This window comes from Macaca mulatta, chromosome 15 (genome assembly GCF_049350105.2).
Source record: "Macaca mulatta isolate MMU2019108-1 chromosome 15, T2T-MMU8v2.0, whole genome shotgun sequence".
Lineage (NCBI taxonomy): Eukaryota > Metazoa > Chordata > Mammalia > Primates > Cercopithecidae > Macaca > Macaca mulatta.
Genome location: NC_133420.1, coordinates 115019638 through 115032137, shown reverse-complemented (window position 1 = coordinate 115032137; position 12500 = coordinate 115019638). Strand labels below are relative to the sequence as shown.

Genomic DNA, 12500 nt, shown 5'->3' with positions numbered 1-12500 from the left:
CAGACAATTTGTAATCTTGCAATTGTCTCTAAGTTCAAGTGAAAGGAAGAGTTGCACGTCTCTCACTTGAAATCAAAAGCTAAAAATAATTAAGCTGACTGAGGTTAGCGTGTCAAAAACCAAAAGAAATTGAAAGCTAGTCTCTTGTACCAAACAGTTGCCCAAGTTGTGAATGCAAAAGAAAAGTTATTGAAGGAAATTAAAAGTGCTGTTTCAGTGATAGCACACAAATGATAGGAAAGCAAAACAGCCTTATTGCTGATATGGAGAAAGCTGTAGTGGTTTCTATAGAAAATCAAACCAGACACAATATTTCCTTAAGCCAAAGCCTAATGCAGAGAAAGGCCCTAACTCTCTTCAATACTATGAATGCTGAGAAAGGTGAGGAAGCTGCAGTAGAAAAGTAGGAATTCAGCAGATGTTGGGTTCATGAGATTTAAGGAAAGAAGCCATTTCCATAACATAAAAGTACAAGGTGGGGAGTGGGTGTAAAAAACAAAAAAGTGCAAGGTGAGGCAGCAAGTGCTGATGGAGAAGCTGCAGCAAGTTATCCAGAAGATCTAGCTAAGATCACTGATGAAGGTGGCTACACTAAACAACAGATTTTCAAAGTAGACAAAACAGTCTTCTATTGGAAGATGCGATCTAGGACTTTCATAACTAGAGAGGGGAAGTCAAGGACTGGCTTCAAAGGTTCGAAGGACAGGCTGACCCTCTTGTTAGAGAATCATGCCACCAGTGACTTAAAGTTGAAGCCAATGCTCATTTACCATCCCAAAATCCTAGGGCCCTTAAGAATTATGCTAAATTGGCCAGGCGTGGTGGCTTACGCCTGTAATCCCAGCGCTTTGGGAGGCTGAGGCGGGTGGATCACCTGGGGTTAGGAATCCGAGGCCAGCCTGGCCAACGTGGTAAAACCCGTCTCTACTAAAAATACAAAAATTAGCTGGGCATGGTGGCAGGCGCCTGTAATCCCAGCTACTCAGGAAGCTGGGGCAGGAGAATCACTTGAACCCAGGAGGCGGAGGTTGCAGTGAGCCAAGATGGCACCATTGTATTCCAGCCTGGGCAACAAGTGAAACTCCGGCTCAAAAAATAAATAAATAAATAAAATAAAACAATTATGCTAGATCTGCTCTGCCTATGCTCTATAAATGGAACAACAAAGCCCAGATGACAGCACATCTGTTGACATCATGGTTTACTAAATATTTAAAGCCCACTGTTGAGACCTGCTCCTCAGGAAGAAAAAAAAAAAAGATTATTTTCTAAATATTTTGGCTTATTGGCAATGCACCTGGTCACCCAAGAGCTCTGATACAGATGCATAAAGAGAATAATGTTTTCATGCCTGCAAACACCACATCTATTCTGTGGCCCATGGATCAAAGAGTAATTTTTACTTTCAAGTCTTTTTAAAAAATATATTTCATAAGGCTCTAGTGGCCTTAGATAGTGATTCCTCTGATGGATCTGAGCAAAGTAAATTGAAAACTTTCTGGAAAGGATTCACCATTCTCAATGCCATTAAGAACATTCGTGATTCAAGGGAGGAGGTCAAAATATGAACATTAACAGGAGTTTGGAGAAAGTTCATTCCAACCCTCATGGATGACATTGAGGGATTCAAGGCCTCAATGTAGGAAGGAACTGCATATGTAGTAGAAACAGCAAGAGAACTAGAATTAGAAGAGGAGCCTGAAGATGTAACTAAATTGCTGAAACCTTACAATAAAACTTGAAAGGATGAAGGCTCACTTCTTTGGATAAGCAAAGAAAGTACTTTCTTGAGATGGAATGATAAAGGTGCTGTGAACATTGTTGAAATGACAACAAATAATTGAGAATATTACATAAACTTAGTTGATAAAGCAGCAGCAGGGTTTGAGAGGATTGACTCCAATTTTGAAAGAATTTCTACTGTGAGGGAAATGTTATCAAACAGAATTGCATGCTGCAGAGAAATCTTTCGTGAAAGAAAGAGCAAATTGATGCAGTAAACTTCATTGTTATTTTAAGAAGTTGCCACAGCCACCCCAACCTTCAGCAACCACTACCCTGATCTGTCAGCAGCCATCAACACTGAAGCAAGATCCTCCACCAGCAAAAAGATTACAATGCACTAAAGGCTCAAATGATTGTTCGCCTCATGCATGCATTTTTATGCAGAAGGAAACTAGGAGAATATATTTGTAAGCTTGTGGCAAGGAAGATTTTCTTAGGCCAAGTGTGAAAAAAAATGAAAGACTGGTAGACTTGCTTCCAAAAACAGAAAAACTTAACCATAAAAGACACCATAAACCAAGTTTTTAGGACAAATGAGAAACAGGGAGAAAACATTTATAACATGATGGCTTCCCTCATCACTTCTATTCAAGTCCTAGCTAGAGCAATCAGGCAAGAGAAAGAAATAAAATGCATCCAAATAGAAGAGAGGAAGTCAAACTATCTCTGTTCACAGACAACATGATTCCATACCTAGAAAATCCCCATAGTCTCTGCCCAAAAGCTCTTTCGGCTGATAAACAACTTCAGCAAAGTTGCAGGATATAAAATCAATGTATAAATATCACTAGCATTCCTGTACACCAACAAGCCAAACCAAGAGCCAAATCAGAAAGGCAATCCCATTCACAATTGCCACACACACACACACACACACACACACACACATACATGCACACAAAACAAGCAAACAAAAACAAACAAAAACAACCTAGGAATACAACTAACCAGAGACGTGAAAGATCTCTACCATGAGAATTACAAAACACTGTCCAAAGAAATCAAAGACACAAAAAATGAAAAATCCCATGCTCATGGATAGGAAGAATCAATATTATTAAAATGGCTATACTGCCCAAAGCAATTTATAGATTCAGTGCTATCAAACAAGTCCATTCTTCACAGAACTATTAAAAAAAAAAAAAAAAAAAAAAAAGCTATTTTAAAATTTATATGGAACCAAAAAAGAGCCCAAATAGTCAAAGCAATTCTAGGCAAAAAGAACAAAGCTGCAGGCATCACATTACCCGACTTCAAACTATGCTACAAGGCTACAGTAACCAAAACAGCATGTTACGAGTACAAAAACAGACACATAGACCAATGGAACAGAATAGAGAGCCCAGAAATAAGCCTCACATCTATAACCATCTAATCTGCAACAAAGCTGACAAAAACAAGCAATGGAGAAAAGACTCTCTATTCAAGTGGGATCTAATTAAACTTAAGAGTTTCTGCACAGCAAAAGAAACCAGCAACAAAGTAAACAACCTACAGAATGGAAGAAAATATATGCAAAGTATGCATCTGATGAAGGTCTAATACCCAGCATCTATAAGGAACTTAAACAAATTTGCAAGAGAAAAGCAATCCCATTAAAAAGTGGGCAAAGGGCATGAACAGACACTTCTCAAAAGAAGACATGCATGCAACCAACAAGGATATGAAAAAAAGCTCAATATCACTAATTACTAGAGAAATGCAAATGAAAACAACAATGAGATATCATCTCACACCAGTCAGAATGGCTATTATTAAAAAGTCACAAATAACAGATGCTGGAATTGTTCCAGAGAAAAAGGAATGCTTATACACTGTTGGTTGGAGTGTAAATTAGTTCAACCATTGTGGAAAGCAGTATGGTGATACCTCAAAGAGCTAAAAGCAGTTGATCCAGCAATCCCATTACTGGGTGTATCCCCCAGGAATATAAAGCATTCTGCCATAAAGGCACATGCATGCAAATGTTCACTGCAGCACTATTAACAAGAGCAAAGACATGGAATCAACCTAAATGCCCATCAATGACAGATTGGATAAAGAAAATATGGTACATACACACCATGGAATATTATGCATCCATAAAAAAAATAAGATCATGTCTTTTGTGGTAACATGGATGGAGCTGGAGGCTACCATCCTTCGCAAACTAACGCAGGAACAGAAAACCAAATACTGCATGTTCTCACTTATAAGTGGGAGCTAAATGATAAGAACACATGCACACAAAGAAGGAAACAACAGACACTGGGGTCTACTTGACGGGGGAGGGTGGGAAGGTAGAAGAGGAGCAGAAAAGATAACTATTTCATCACCCGGGTGATGAAATAGTATATACAACAAACTCCTGTGACACATTTACCTATGTAACAAATTTTCACATGTACCCCCAAACCTAAAAGTTTATTAAAAATAACATGTATAGGTAATTGCTGTACAAAGGTCAGAATTCCTACCTGAGGCCCAAATTATCAGCACACAATAGTGCCCGAAACTGTCGTAAGAAGAAGCCCCATTCCCCCACTCTTTCCGCCCCAGTAGAGGTTTCCAGTTTAGGTAAATAAAGGGATTATGGAAGGTGAGGGGTAACATGTATAGCAAAAGATTATTGTTCCAAAAATAAGTGAATATTCCAGAATATAAAAGATACAAATGGCTTAGTAAATATATGAAAAATGCTCACTCTTACTTGGAATCAATGAAATGTACATTGAGAGAACAAATGAATAACACTTTCTTTACCCATCAGATTATGAAAAATTTTTAAAGGTTTAAAATAGCTGGCAATTTTGAAATGCTTCCACAAATGTTCAAAGTGGAATGAGGAATTTTGCTGCAGTATTATTTGTAATAACAAAAAGTCAAACAATATGTATGTCTGTAAAGAAAGGAATGGTTAAATAAACTTCAAATATCAATATAACAGAATCTCAAATAGCAATTTTTTGGTAGATTTAGACCCTGCTAAAATGGAAAATTCTCCAAATGTACACTTAAGTGAAAAAAGTAACTTACAGAATACTATTTACAGCATGATCATTTGTGCATATATATATGTGTGTGATTCTACATGAGCATTCAAATGTAACTGTGTAGAAAATTAAATATCTCAAAGGATACATACCAAACTGATAGATACAGTGTTTTTTTTAACCAAAGAGGGAAGTGAAATGACCTCACAGGAGGAAAGGTTAAAAAGGAGATATCTTCTTTATATTATTTACACCCTTTGACTTTTTATAAGAATGTATAAGGTATTACATGTACAAATAAAAAGTATATGTTGACATTTTTTAGAGAGTGCAAAGTAATATAACTTGCATGCATATTTTCAAAAGACAAGAGGCAGATTGGGAAAAATATCTGTAACGTAAATTAAAAACAGGATTAATACTCTTCATACACAAAGAATACCTGTACATCAATTTTAAAAAGAAGCCCCCCAAAAAAAATTTTTTTAAATAAAAAAAGAAAGAAAAAGAAAAATCAGTAGGTCGGGTGTGGTAGCTCATGCCTATAATCCTAGCACTTTGGGAAACTGAAGCAGGTGGAACACCTGAGGTCAGGAGTTCGAGACCAGCCTGACCAAATGGTGAGACCCTGTCTCTACTAAAAATGCAAAAAATCAGTTGGGCATGGTAGCAACTGCCTGTAATCCCAGCTACTCAGGAGGATGAGGCAGGAGAATCACTTGAACCCAGGAGGCAGAGGTTGCAGTGAGCTGAGATCGCGCCACTGCACTCTAGCCTGGACAACAAGAGTAAAACTCCGTCTCAAAAAAAAAGGAAGGAAGGAAGGGAAGGAGGGAGAATTAGTAATAGAGTGGCACAGAAAAACTCACAAGAGAATAACTATAACCAAAAAGGGGCAGGGAAATGGGAAAAAAAGAATCACTATAAATGGCAAATAAGTGTAGTATATGAAAAAAAAAAAAGTATTATGAGTGATAAGAAAAAAGACTTCTAGGGTTAAGTCTTCCCAGACCAAATTATCCAAGTGCCTAAATGAAGTTTAAAAGGATGAGAAGCCACCAAGCATCCCATAGGAGCAAAGGACAAATCAGGACCATCAGGAAATGTTTAAAAAACTGATCTTCCAAGAAATTAGGATTTATGGAGAAGAGGTGAGAAGCAGCAGTCAGGAGCAGCTTCAGAAAGATGTCAGAGAGAGCAGGGGTAAACGAGATAAACTCTTCTGTGTGTTAGCTATGTTCCTGGCTCCATTTTGTTGATTCTATTCTTGTTTTCCTTTCTTATTTCACTCCAGTTTTCATAGGCCATTTTGTTGTATTTTATTCATCTTGTAAACTGCCTTTCACGTCTGGAACATTTTTGAGAACAGATCATCAAATGAATGGATGATTTATTCATCAAATGGTCAAATGAATGAATGGTTGAATATATTGTGACTGTTTTCAAAAAAAGAAAGGTTCTTGAAGTAATCTAGAAGGATGAGAATACCAGACATTCTGAGTAAAATCTACTTTAGAATCACCGCACAATAACCTAGGCCTCAGATTCCCAGAGAAGGGGATGTATGAGGATTAAGTGTTACACCAAGCACTTAAAGGAGTGTTGGTCCTATGTCAGCAGAACTCATAGCACTGTTAAAATACATAGTAAGCCAAAATATTACTATAAGGGAGGTTTTATTATTTATTTTATAAGGATAGGCTACCTGCTATAGCAAATGAAAAAAAAAATGTATAACGGCCCAGATTCAATAGAAGTTTATTTCTTGTTCATGGAAACGGTGCTGAGCAAGTGAATAAGTTGGCAGAATAGTCATTCCAGGAACTTAAGCTGGTAGGGTCATAACATCTTCAACAAGTGGCTTCCAAGGTTGCCCTGGGAATCACATCATTCCAACCAGCCAGAAGGAGAAAAAAGCAAGGTACATGTGGGAGGTTTTTATGAACCAAGCTGGAGGTGGTACGTATCAATTTTGAATAAAACTCGGGCATGTGACCAAACCTAACTGTACAAAGGGTACATAGTCTAGCCCAGAATGAAGAGCAGAACAAGGATTTGGGTGAGTCCCTAGTCTTTCCTGCCACAGACCTAAAGTGAGACTTAAATAAGGGACCTCAATAAATTCTAAGCTCCATCCTGTGATTCTCCTTCTCAGGAACCTGGGGAAATGTACCAAACACCCGTTCAAGGATTACTTTGCTGGCTGGGCACGGTGACACACACCTGTAACCCCAGAACTTTGGGAGGCCGAGGCAGGCGGATCACCTGAGATTGGGAGTTCAAGACCAGCCTGGTCGATATGGTGAAACCTTGTCTCTACTAAAAATACAAAAAAAATTAGCCGGGCGTGGTAGCACATGCCTGTAATCCCAGCTACTCAGGAGGCTGAGGCAGGAGAATCGTTTGAAAAAGGGAGGTGGAGGTTGCAGGGAGCCATGATCGCGCCACTGTACTCCAGCCTGAGCAACAAAGTAAGATTCTGTCTCACAAAAAAAAAAAAAAAAAATTACTTTGGTAATAAATTCCAGATGAGAATTCCATCTCCCAAAACTCCACTATTAGAGGCTTTTTCAGAGAAGTCTCCTATTCCAATATAGGAGGAGGAAAGGGAGAAAAAAAAGCTCACCTCCGCAGTGTATTTTAAGAGGGTCACTGCGGTCTTCATGGGAAATGAGAGATGAAAGGTTGACTGTGCTTGTAAATAGGGAAGATTTTTCTGTGCGGCCTTGTGCATTGATGGAGAGAATGTCACGCTGATGTCAATCTTTTTTAAGCCACTGATCAATCCTTTGCAGAGGCACATTTTTTAAAAATATTGCTTCTATTGTTCACTTATGCCTTGCTCTGGTAAGGCTATTTCCACTCTGAGTAGGAGATAAAAGAACAGCTGCACCACATCTCTTAACCATGAACCTTACCAGGCACCCAGTTTGCTAAAAAGAAAAAATCAATTTTTAGTTTTACAAGATAGAAATAAAGCCCATTTAAAAGAAAATGTTTAGAATGTCTATTTAAATGCAAATTGAACAACAGCATTTACATGTGTCAATTAAAGTCCCTCTAAGAATTTTCTTAAAATATTAGCATTTGCTCATGTGAACTTTTTATTTTAAAGAAAGAGACTCACAATTAAAAACTGTTCTGAATGTCATGGTAGTTGCTATAAAAAGGTATCTCATTATTAGCTCTGGTAACATTTGACTTGAGGGACTAATTTATTTTCAGCATGAAAAACATGATGACTTCTTTACCCATCCAAGAAAGGTCAAGACTTTCAACTCAATGTGACCTCCCATGATTTTATCCCTGCCTCCACCCACCCTAGACAGAAGAGCCAAGGTAAGCAGTGATTGCCTGCTACCCACAACGCAATCTAAGAATATTAAAGAACTAACATTTGCTGAGGACCTACAGCAATGCCAATCATTTTCTTCTTCGGATTATGTCTGTTAGCTTTCACAGTTACCCTACAGAGAGGGAAATGGGTAAACATTATTATTCTATTTTACAGATGAGGGAACAGGCTCAAAAGAATACCAATTTACCCTCAGTCTTACAATGAGTAAATTGTAAGTTCACAATTCAAAGCCAAGTGGATGTTATTCCAAAACCCACAGCCCTTCCAAGCTCTTCCAAGCTAGCTCACAAATGTCCAGGTCAGCTAGGCTCTTCCTAGTCAGATGCCCTTTCCTGCCTGCATGGAGGCCAAGGGCTCTTGGGGTTGTATTTGCTAGTAGTGGGTCCTTTTCGATGGAGTGACTTTTGCAGGAAAGAAGAAACAACAACAACTGACCCTGCGAAGAAACTCTACCTAAAAGCTGACATCATGTCATTTGCCTGGCCTGCCCTTTAAGCCTGTCCATCCCCTCTTCCAATCGGGAAAAGTTCCCATGTTATTATATTATATCCAGATGGATATGACTGGCCTTACTAGACGTACAAGACAGCATGAGAGGATTCAAGGAAAGTCTGCCTACTCACACCCACCACTTACCTCTCCCTAAAAGCTTCCTACAGCTGCTCACTGATCCCGGAAATTACTTTAACAGATGATCAAGCCTTTAGTTCACAACTAGAGAGAACGACAGTAGAAGGGATATGAGGTAAGGGAGGCCAATTACCTTAAATTCACACAAAAACTGTACCAGACAATAGCAAATCTCTTTGTATACAATTTTGATATAAGAAGAGGAACACTGGCAAATAATACAACAGCACACTCCTGCCACTGATTTTTATCTAGACCATAACAGATCACTAATGGAACCCAGCCCAATTTCCCTCTGAGCTTAGACACAACAATCATCTCAATACAGCACTCTAATCATAGTTGATAAAGTGATTAGACCCTATATACCCATTCCAGGAATAAAGGGATACAGAAATCCTTCTGCACGAGGAAGTGCATAAAGTGTCATGAGGTTGGCAAAGGCTGTGGAAGGAAGTGTGTTCTCCATGATGCATTTAACCAAATTCCCAATTTTGTTTGGGATCAGTACCCCAAGATTCACAATACTGTCCACAGAAGCCATCACTGGCAGGTAAATTGTAAGAGTGCAAATGCTTTTGGGGAAGGGTAAGTGTTACCTCCTTTCTGAGTTTCTTCTGTAACAGTCCAGGCTTCCATTACCACTGGAATAAAACCAATAGGTCACAAGTATTCATATGTTTACCACAAAGACTGCTGTGATCGTGAATTACCTACCTTGGAACCTCGAAGACAAAACTAAAGAGTTACATATAAGGGTACCAGTTCCGGCCCGGCGTGGTGGCTCATGTCTGTGATCCCAGCACTTTGGGAGGCTGAGGCGGGCGGAACAGAAGGTCAGGAAATCGAGACCATCCTGGCTAACACGGTGAAACCCTGTCTCTACTAAAAATACAAAAAAAAAAAAAATGTAGCTAGGCCGGGTGGCGGGAGCCTGTAATCCCACCTACTCGGGAGGCTGAGGTAGGAGAATGGCGTGAACCCGGGAGGCGGAGCTTGCAGTGAGCCGAGATCTCGCGACTGCGCTCCAGCCTCCGTGACAGAGCGAGACTCCGTCTCAAAAAAAAAAAAAAAAAAAAAGGAGTGCCAGCTCCAGGTAAAATTGAGTAAGCCCGCTCTACTCTGTTTCACCCACTCAGTGAAAATATACAACCTGGAAGTAATGCCTGGAGAAGCTATTTGAGGAATCAGAAAAGTAAACAGTAGCAGACCAGTGGGAGGACGGGTAGACCAGTTCCTGTTTTTCCACGAGTATCACTCAGCCTTGTCCGTGATACAAGGCAGGCCAAAACCCAGAAGTAGGTACCAGGAAATAAACACAGACAACTCCAGGAGAAGCCTTCAAATTTTGGTTAAGAATGGTACAGGAGACTCCTAATACTCAGACAAAGTGGGGGGAATGTCCCATTTTTCTTTTTTTTAAATTTTTTTGCAAGCCAAACTGTATCCAGCTTTATTAAAGATTCTTTTCACAAATAATCGTGGTATTTCAGGCAGGACATGGGCAGACAATCATTAAGGATATACAACAATTTTCAAACTCCCTTCTTCAATAGACTACCAAAAGATGGAAACCCACTATAAAACCCAATGAATTAGCCTGGCGGTAGTGGTGCGCACCTGTAATCCCAGCTACCCAGGAGGCTGAGGTAGGAGGATCACTTGAGCCTGGGAGGCAGAGGTCGAGATTGCGCCACTGCACTCCAGTCTGGGCGACAGAGTGAGACCCTGTCTCAAAAAAAAAAAAAAAAAAAAAATGAAGTCTTCATCTGATGCTCTGAACAGGGAAACTTTAGAGGTTTAGAGTGAGGATTGACATTTCACATTTAGCATGTTGTTTAACAACTTTTCAGGAGCCGACCTTGACTCTCAAGAAATGAAATGAAAATGGCAGAATTTATCCGAAGATCCACAGTCTAGAAATGGAACCACTGCTCTTTTGAAGGGTGCCATCTCAGTGGCATCACTGGAAAGTCCAGATTGCCTGACACATTGGTAACCAATTATTTGGGGTCAGGTCCCAACAGATGTCTGGGTTTAAGGGAGTTAAGTCTATGCTGAAAGGTGGAAAGGGAGAAGAGGACATAAAAACAAATTTGTTTTTCATACCACAAGGCTTTTGTGCCAAGGTGGCCATGTGTGTCAAAGTCAGGGAATCCCTCCCTTGCGAGCCCAGAGGAGGCCTCTCAAAACCAGAAAGGAAAGGTGTTTCCCGCCCTCATCAATCCAGCTTCCGAGACATTCTATTAGTGACACATGCCCCGTCCCCCAAAAACAACAATGAAGTGTTCTGTGTGCTAACAACATAGCTTAAGGGAAAAAAAAAAAAGTAAAACAAAATTCTGCATTTTTATAAAACTTGATTTTAAAATATAGTATTTCAAACTGTACAGTCACCAGAAGTACAGTTATCAAAAATGAATACACTTCACTTGGCATCTCCAGCGCCTTCAGCTTTCTGGGCCTGCTCTGTTTAGCGTCTCCATTTTCTGCAAGCTTATTCCCCTCGTTGCCAGCATCAGCTTTTCCCTCTTTCCCTTTGGGTATCTTTTCTCCCTTTATTGCAGGGGCCTTTTTAGGCTTGGGCTCTGGCTTTGGAGGAGCAGGTTTAGCAGACAACCTCGCAGATCTCTGTGGTTCGTCCTTCACCTTGGCTTTATCTCCTTTAGCAACCCCTTCAGCCTTCCTCTTGGGCATGGTGGTGGTAGGACGTAGGCGGTATGCTGGCTTTGGCCAGTCTAGAAATTGTTGCCGCCTCTTCTCCTTCCCTTTTTTTTTTTTTTAATTTTTATTTTTGTTGGTACATAGTAGGTGTATTTATTTATGGGGTACATCAGATATTTTGCTACAGGCACACAATGCATAATAATCACATCGTGGAAAATGGGGTATCCATTTCCTCAAGCATTTATCCTTTGTGTGAAAGACAATCCAATTTTACTCTTTTCATTATTTTTAAATGTGCAATTGAATTATTTCGACGATAGTCATCTTGTTGTGCTATAAAATACTAGGTATTATTCATTCATTCTTTCAAAGTACTTTTTGTATCCATTAGCCATCCCCACCTGCCCCCAACCCCTCACTACCCTTCCCAGCCTCTGGTCACCATCCTTCTACTCTCTATCTCCATGTGTTCAATTGTTTTGATTTTCAGATGCCACAAATAAGTGAGAACATGCAATGTTTGTCTTTCTGTGCCAGGCTTATTTCACTAAGCATAATGACCTCCAGTTGTATCCATGTTGTTGCAAATGACAGGATCTCATTTTTTTAATGGCTAGTACTCCATTGTGTATATGTACCACATTTTCTTTATCCATTCATCTGTTGATGGAAACTTAGGTTGCTTTCAAATCTTGGCTATTGTAAACAGTGCTGCAACAAACATGGAATTGCAGATATCTCTTTGATATACTGACTTCTTTTCTTCTGGGTATACACTTCTGGTATACACCCAGCAGTGGGATTGCTGGATTATATGGTAGCTCAATTTTTAGTTTTTTGAGGAACCTCCAACTTTTCCACAGTGACTATACTAATTTACATTCCCATCAACACTGTATGCGGGTTCCCTTTTCCCCGCATCCTCTCTAGCATTTGTTATTGCCTGTATTTTGGCTATAAGCCATCTTTTTTTTTTTTTTTTTTTTGAGACGGAGTCTCGCTCTGTCGCCCAGGCTGGAGTGCAGTGGCGCGATCTCGGCTCACTGCAAGCTCCGCCTCCCGGGTTCACGCCATTCTCCTGCCTCAGC

General features: G+C 39.8%; 1 pseudogene; it reads right to left on the bottom strand.

Moving 5' to 3' along the window:
- Window positions 1-10465: 10465 nt before the first annotated feature.
- On the bottom strand, window positions 10466-11857 carry LOC114672675 (non-histone chromosomal protein HMG-17 pseudogene; annotated as a pseudogene).
- Between the last annotated feature and the right edge of the window lie 643 nt (window positions 11858-12500).